Source organism: Sciurus carolinensis, chromosome 4 (genome assembly GCF_902686445.1).
Source record: "Sciurus carolinensis chromosome 4, mSciCar1.2, whole genome shotgun sequence".
Classification (NCBI taxonomy): domain Eukaryota; kingdom Metazoa; phylum Chordata; class Mammalia; order Rodentia; family Sciuridae; genus Sciurus; species Sciurus carolinensis.
The window spans coordinates 14,321,278-14,329,709 of record NC_062216.1 but is presented as its reverse complement, the minus strand read 5'-3'; positions in this window follow the sequence as shown (position 1 = coordinate 14,329,709).

Genomic DNA, 8,432 nt, shown 5'->3' with positions numbered 1-8,432 from the left:
TAGCGGAATTGGCTTAGATTCTTGTATTTTAAAATTGTTTTTCACTTCTATATAGAAGTACAATTGATTTTTATGCATTGGTCTTGTAGTCTATGGTCTTGTTAAATTTGAATATTATTTCCAGTTGTTATTTGTGTTATTTGTTATTTGTAGATTCTTCAGGTTTCTCAATATAAGCAATCAGACTTTCTGTCGCTGAAAACAGCCTTAGTTTTCTTTTTCCCCCAATCTTCATACTTTTTTCGTCTTGTTTAATTGCCCTGGCTAGGTCGTCTATCTAGTACAATGTTAAATAGAATTGGTTGAAGCAGAGATGCTTGTCTTATTCCCAATCTTAGAAGGAAAGCATCCAATTAGGTCCTATTAGATATGATGCTTATTGTTGGTTTTTTTTTTTTTTTAGAGAGGCTTAATATCAGGTTAAATTCCCTTCCATCCCCAGTTTGTTAAGAATTGTTATCATGAACAGTTGTTGAAATTTGTCAAATGATATTTTTCTGCATCTGTTGAGATGATTTCATAGTTTTTCCTCTTTTATGCTATTAAAATAATTAATGGGTTTGTTGTTCAAATGTTATATACAATAAATTTCACTTGTGATGTGTTTTGATGTATTATTACCTTTTTTACATATTGCTAGATTTGATTTAGTAATACTGTTTTTTTTTTTTTTTAACAATACTGAGAATCAAAACTAGGGTGCTCTACCACTGAGCTACATCCCCAGTCCTTTTTAAAAACATTTTTCTATTTTGAGACAGGGTCTCTCTAAGTTGCCCAGGCTAGCCTGGAACTTGAGATCCACATGCTTCACCCTCAAATTGCTGGGAATACAGGAATGTGCCACCATGCCCAGCTGGCAATACTTTAAGAATATTTTTGTGTATATGTTCATGAAAGATATTGGTTTATCATTTTCTCCACTATTTCATGTCATTTGCCTTTCATATAATTGTTCCTATGAATGAAAAAGATTTGTGTACAAAACTTCTCTTTACCATGAACCACAATGTCCCTGGGTAGTGTTTTCTATATATTTATCTCTCTTGAAGTGGGTTTCCAAGTTTCTCAAATCTGTGAGTAAATTTTTTTCTCTGCATTTTAGGACATATCAGTCAGTTCTTTGCCCTTCCCTTTTTCAGTCACTTCTTGGTCTCCATTCCACATAGAGTGCATAATATTGTTCTTCAGGTCACTGAGAATCTTTTCCTTCGTTTCTTTCAGTCCCTTTCTCCTTTAGATTTTTTTAAAAAATCTCTCTTCAAGCTTACTCATTCTTCTGCAGTGTTTAATTTCTCTTAGGAACATCCAAGTGAATTTTTCATTTCAGATAGTAGAATTTCAGGTTTCAAATATCCATTTGGTAGAAGACACAGAGACAAACCCACATGAATACAGTTATCTCATACTAGACAAAGGCACCATAAACATACATTAGAGAAAAGATAGCCTATTCAACAAATGGTGCTGGGAAAACTGGAAATCCATATAAAACAAAATTAAATTAAACCTCTATCTCTCACCCTGCACAAAAATCGACTCAAAGTGGATCAAAGACTTAGGCACTAGAACAGAGACTCTGCACCTAATAGAAGAAAAAGTAGGCCCAGAACTTCACATGTTAGCTTCCTTAACAAGACTCCTAAAGCGCAGGAAGTAAAATTAGGAATCAATAAATGGGATGGATTCAAACTAAAAAACTTCTTTTCAGCAAAGAAAACAATCAATAATGTGAAGAGAGACCCTACAGAATGGGAAAAAAAATCTTTACCACATGCACCTCAGATAGAGCACTAATCTCCAAGATATATAAAGAACTCAAAAAACTTAGATACTCTTCAAATTATGGCATTTCCATCTTCTAAGGTTTTCATTAATTTCTTTCTTTAGTGTTCTGTAGTTTTCATTGTAGAGGTCTTTCACCTCTTTTGTTAGACTGATTCCCAGACTTTTTTTTTTTTTTTTTTTGAGGTTATTGTGAATGGAGTGGTTTTCCTAATTTCTCTTTCAGAGGATTCATCACTTATGAATAGAAGTGCATCAGATTTATACATGTTGATTTTATATCCTGCTACTCTTCTGAATTCATTTACTAGTTCTAGAAGTTTTCTGGTGGAGTTTTTTGAATCACGTCATTTGCAAATAGTGATAGATTGAGTTCCTCTTTTCCTATTTGTATCCCTTTAATTTCTTTAGTCTGTCTGATTGCTTTGGCTAGTGTTTCAAGGATGTTGTTGAATAGAAGTGGTGAAAAAGGGGAGCCAAAACAGTACAATGGAGAAAAGACAGCCTCTTCAAGAAATGCTGCTGAGAAAACTGGAAATCCATATGCAGTAAAATGACATTAAATTTCTATCTCTCACCCTGCACAAAACTCAACTCAAAATGGATCAAGGACCTAGGAATTAGACCAGAGAGCCTGCACCAAACAGAAGAAAAAGCAGGCCCAAATCTTCATCATGTTGGTTTAGGACCAGACTTCCTGAACAATACTCCTAAATCACAGAGATGAAAGCAAGGATCAATAAATGGGATAGATGCAAACTAAAAAGCTTTTTCTCAGCAAAGGAAACTATCAGTAATGTGAAAAGAGAGCCTACAGAGTGGGAGAAAATCTTTTCCACAGGCACTTCAGATAGAGCATTAATCTCCAAAAGTTATAAAGAACTTAGAAAACTTTACACCAAAAATACAGACAACCCAGTCAATAAATGGGCTAAGGAACTGGGCAGGCACCTCACAGAAGAAGATATGCAGACAATTAACAATTTTATGAAAAAGTGTTCAACATCTCTAGTAATTAGAGAAATGCAAATTAAAACCACCCTAAGATTTCATCTCACTCCTATTAGAATGGCTATTATCAAGAACACAAGCAATAATAAGTGTTGGTATGGATGTGGGGAAAAAGGCACATTTGTACATTGCTGGTGGAGTTGCAAATTGGTGTAGCCACTCTGGGAAGCAGTGTAGAGATTCCTCAGAAAACTTGGAATGGACACACCTTTTGACCCAGTTATCCCACTCCTCAGTTTATACCCAAAGGACTTAAAATCAGCATACTACAGTAAAGCAACCACATCAGTGTTTATAGTTGCTCAATTCACAATAGCTAGATTGTGGAATTAACCTAGGTGCCCTTCAATAGAAGGACGAATAAAGAAACTGTGGTATATATACACAGTGGAATATTATTCAGCCATAAAGAAGAATAAAATTATGGCATTTGCAAGTAAATGGATGGAATTGGAGAATATCATGCTAAGTGAAATTAGCCAATCCTAAAAACCAAAGGCCTAATGTTTTCTCTGATAAGTGAATGATGATATATAATGGGAGTAGTTGGTTGGGGGTAAGAGAAGAATGGAGGAGCTTTGGATTATGTATAGGGAAATAAGAGGGGGGAGGGGTAGGAAAGATGGTGGAATGAGACCGATATCATTACTCTATGTACATGTGTGATTACACAAATGGTGTGACTCTATATTGTGTACAACCATAGAAAATGAAAAGTTGTACCCCATTTGTGTACAACGAATCAAAATGCAGTCTGTAAAAATTTTTCAAAATTAAAAAAAATAAAGGTCCATTGACAACTGAAAGCATATTAAAAAATTGTCAGGAGAATTTCTCAGACCTTATTTACAAGGACAATAGGGGAGATGAAATCAAGGACCACAGAAGAAATTTTAGCTTCCCACACTTGCAGCCTCACAAACAATAAACATGGCTTCCTAGGCAGGTAAACACAAAACCTCACACAGAAGTCCTGCTTAGCTCAGTTCCTTTACCCAGTCCATCATGTGCATTTTTTTTTAACAAATATTATGTAAAAATAGTAAAGACAAGGGACACAATTTGAAGAGATAGAGCCAACAATAGAATCAGACACCGATATGGCAGTGATATTGGAGTGGGCACATCTGATTCCTATGCTAAGGGGTCCGACGGGGAAAAGTAACCAACAGGAAGGAACAGAAAGGAGGGGTGAGCAGAAACATGCAAACTTGAAGGAAAAAATGAATGTGAGAAATGAAAGACAGGGACAGAACTGACAAACACCTTCACGGGTTCAACGATAAGCTGACTGTGGCTGAATAAGGAATCTGCGAGCTTGAAGAAATGTCAACAGGAACACCCACCGAAATGCAGAGGAAAAAGAGGAGGGCAGCAGAAGGACACTCAAGAACAGTGGGACAGTGAAAAGCGGCATGGAGAGTCCTTCAGAAAACTTGGAACCACCATTTGACTCAGTTATTCCACTGCTCAGTTTATACCCAGAGGACTTAAAATCAGCACACGACAGTGACGCAGCCACATCCATGTTGATAGCAGCGCAAACTCATGATAGCTAAACTGTGGAACCAACCTAGGTGCCCTTCAACAGATGAATGGAGAAAGAAAACATGTTACATACACACAATGGAATGCTACTCAGCCTTAAAGAAGAATGAAATTATGGCATTTGCTGGTAAATGGCTGGAGCCGGAGAACATCATGCTAAGTGGAAATAAGCCAATCCCAAAAAACCAAAGGCCAAATATTTTCTCTGATTTGTGACTGCTAACTCACAATAAGGGCGGGATGGCAGGGATGCTAGGGAAGAATAGAGTTACTTTAGGTTAGGTAGAGGGGAGTGAGGGGAGGGGGTGGGAAGGATAGTTGAGTGAATCAGACATTGTTACCCTATTACATATATGACTACAAGACCAGTGGAATTCTACATCATGTACAACCAAATGACAAATTATACCCCATTTATGTATGATATATCATGGTGCATCCTACTATCATGCATAACTAACTAAAACAAATTAAAAAAAAAAAAAACATGGAACAACTCAAAAAGGAGTAACATGTAACCGAGACATCAGAAGGAAAAGAAAAGAGGAAGGAATAGAAGCAAAATCAGTGATTAACACCAGCTTGCATATCTATGAAACTGAGTAAATAGCTAGAGGAGAAAACAAACAAATAAACAAACAAAAAGCTGCATGTAGACATATTCCTCAAGCTGCAGAAGAACAAAGGAAAAGAAAATCTTGAAAGAGGACAGAGATGTGCAAGGTCCTGAGTGAGATTCCCCACCGGGGGGTGCGTGGGGAGACTGAGAGGAAAAAACATCTTCCCTGCACAGGAGCAAAGGAAGGAATGGCATCATGCTTCTGTCAAGGAAGGTACGCGAGCAGGAGGGAGGTAGCAGAAATGCTGAAGGTCTGGAAGAAAGTGAATCTACTGACTTAGAATTCAGTATTCAAGAAAACTATCAACCAGAAGTGAACGAGAAATAAAAACTCTCTCAAACGACTTGTTGCCAATAGACCTGCCTTGCAGGAAATGTTTTTAAAAATTTCTTCAAAAGAAGGAAACCGGTATAAGTCAGAAACTCAGATCTACATAAAGGAAAAATTAGAGCAATACAGAAGGAATAACTAAAAGTAAAATGAACTTTTAGTTTACTTATTCTTTTTTCATTGGATGAGGGGACTGGGGAGTAGGCATTGAACCCAGGGGTGCTTTACCACCGAGCTACATCCCAAGCCCATTTTGTTGTTTTATTTTGAAACAGGGTCTTGCTAAATTTCTGTGGGTCTTGATAAGTTTCCCAGGCTGGCCTCAGTCTTCCAATCCTCCCTCCTCAGCCTTCGGAGTCACTGGGATTACAGGTGAGCATCACTATGCCTGGCTATTTTACTTATTCTTGCTTGAATTAACAGATAAAGATATGTTCAAAGCAATAATAGCAACAACTTCATCTAGTAATCATAGCTTATTGATAACTGCAATGAATAATAGCAATGTCATAAGGCATAGAAGGAAGAATTAAGACCACCCTAAGTTATTTCTAGTATTCATGAGGACGTACAGTATTATTTGAAAGAGGACCTGGATTTGTTGTATATAAATGTATAATGTATATGTAAACTCCAGGGTAACTAGCAACAAAGTTAAAAGAGAAATAAAACTTATATGCTAGCAATATTTAAAAATGGAATCACATGAGATCCTCAGTTAAAACCACAAAGGCCAGAATAGAAGCCAAAAATAAGAAACAAAGACCAAAGGAAGCAAGCAGTACAGTAAAAAATATGGTAGACATTAGCTGTATCAATAATAACAGTACATCAATTATCTAAATACATCTTTTAAAAGTCAGAGACTGTCAGAGTAGACAAGCAAACGAGACTCAACTACATGGTGTTTCAGAAAAAATCCAGTTTAGGCAAACATTGATTAAAAGCAGCTGAACTGAAAAAGATATACTATGTTAACCCTAACCCTGCACACAAAGATGACCTAATAGTTGGAATAGCCATTCTAGACAGGTGGAAAAGCTACATTAATTTCAGACAAAGGAGACGTTAAGGAGATTTGTCAGAGATGAAGAGGAGCATTATATAATGACAAGAAGGTTGATTTTCCAGAAAGACATCAAAATTCCTTGTGTGTATGCACCTCACAAGAGTGGCAAGGTACATGAGGCAGAATCTGATAGAACTGCAAGGAGAAATAGAAGAATCCAGAAGTACAGATGGAGATTTCAGCAGCCATCTATTGATAATGAAAAGCTAGTAGAAAATCAGTGAGGACACAGTTGAACGCACCATCTATCAGCTGAATCTAATTGACTTAAGAGACTATTTCATTCAACAACCAAAGCCTGCATGTTATTATCAGGCTCACTTGGAACATTCCCCAAGATAGGCCACATACTGGGCCATGAAACACACATTTACAAAATTTAAAGAATAAAAATCATACAGAGTATACTCTCAGACCACAATGGAATTAAACTGCAAATATGCAAAAGAAAGATAAAAGGAAAGCCCTCAAGTGCTTGGAAAGTAGACAACACACTTCTAAATAGCATATGGATCAACGAAGAAGATTCAAGAATTAAAAGAAAGGGGCTGGGGTTGGGGCTTAGTAGTAGAGAGCTTGCCTACACGTATAATGCACTAGATTCGATCCTCAGAACCACATAAAAATAAACAAATAAAATAAAGGCAAGCTGTCCATCTACTACTACAAAAAATTTTTTTTAAAAAAGGAATTAAAAGAAAAATTTGAAAATCTACAGCTAACATAAGAATATATGTGAGAAATTAGATGCTTTCACAATAAAATCAAGAACACAAGAATGTTCACTCACACCATTCCTAGTCAATATGATCCTGGAAGTTAATGCGTACACACTGAGAAGGCAAAAATAGAATTTTCTGATTACAAATGACAGGATTGTCTATATAAAAGAACCCATAGAGTCATCATCATTTTCAACTATGAAGAAACTCTTAGAACCAGTAGTCAATTGTAACAGGTTTCAGGATACAATGTTTATACACAAAACCCAATCGTTTTCTTATACATCAGCAATGAACAAGTGGAACTTGAATTAAAAACATAGCACTTACATTTCTGCTAAAAATAAAGAATGAATACTTAAGCACAAAACTAACAAAATAAGCACGTGACTTAGGAAATACATCTGATTAAAAAAATCTAATAAAAATCAAACTAAATAAATGGAGAGATATTCCATGTACATGGAGGTGAAGACTCAATATTGTCAGTTGTCAGTTCTTCCCAATTTGATTTATACATTCCATGCAATGCAGAGAATGAAAAAGCAAGTCACAGACTGAGAAGCTTGGCTGAATTCTGATCTGATAAAAAAAACTGGAATCCAAAATACACAAGGGACTCTTAAAATTCAACAATAAAAAAATAAAAAATCCAACTTAAAAATGGGCCAAACATATGAACAGACACTTCAGGTATTTTGACACAGCAATAAAAAGCTCACTGACACAACCTATTACTGAAAAAATCTTCATCACAATACTAGCAAACTGCGACACCAGGATTAAGTGGGATTTAGTGCTGGAATGCAGGGATAGGTCATCTTATGAAAATTAATCAATGTAGTGAATACATTACAGAATGAAGGATAAAACCCACGTCATCATCCTCATCTCAATGCAGAAAAAGCATTTAACAAAATTCAGCAAAAATATTCAATGAACTAAGAATAGAAGCAAATGGCCTCATATAATAATAAAAGCCTTATATGAAAATGACAGTTGGCAAATTTAAGAATAAAATGCTAAAAGATTTATCTAAGGAATAAGACATGAAGCAACACTATACCAGTTCTATTCAAAATAGTACTGAGAGTCTTAGCCAGAGCAATTAGACAAGAGAAATAAAGTCATTCAAATTGGAAAGGAAAAACAAAATTATCTCTGCTTATAGATGACATAATCTTACATGTAGAAAACTCCAAATATGCCACAAAAATCTAATAGACTGAATAAACAAATTCAGAAAACTTCAGAAAATAAATCAACACACAAAATTGGTTTTTTCTGTACACTAATGTGGGGGCCTCTCTGCCATGTCCCAGGTGGATGAGAAAAGGGTTAACTGCC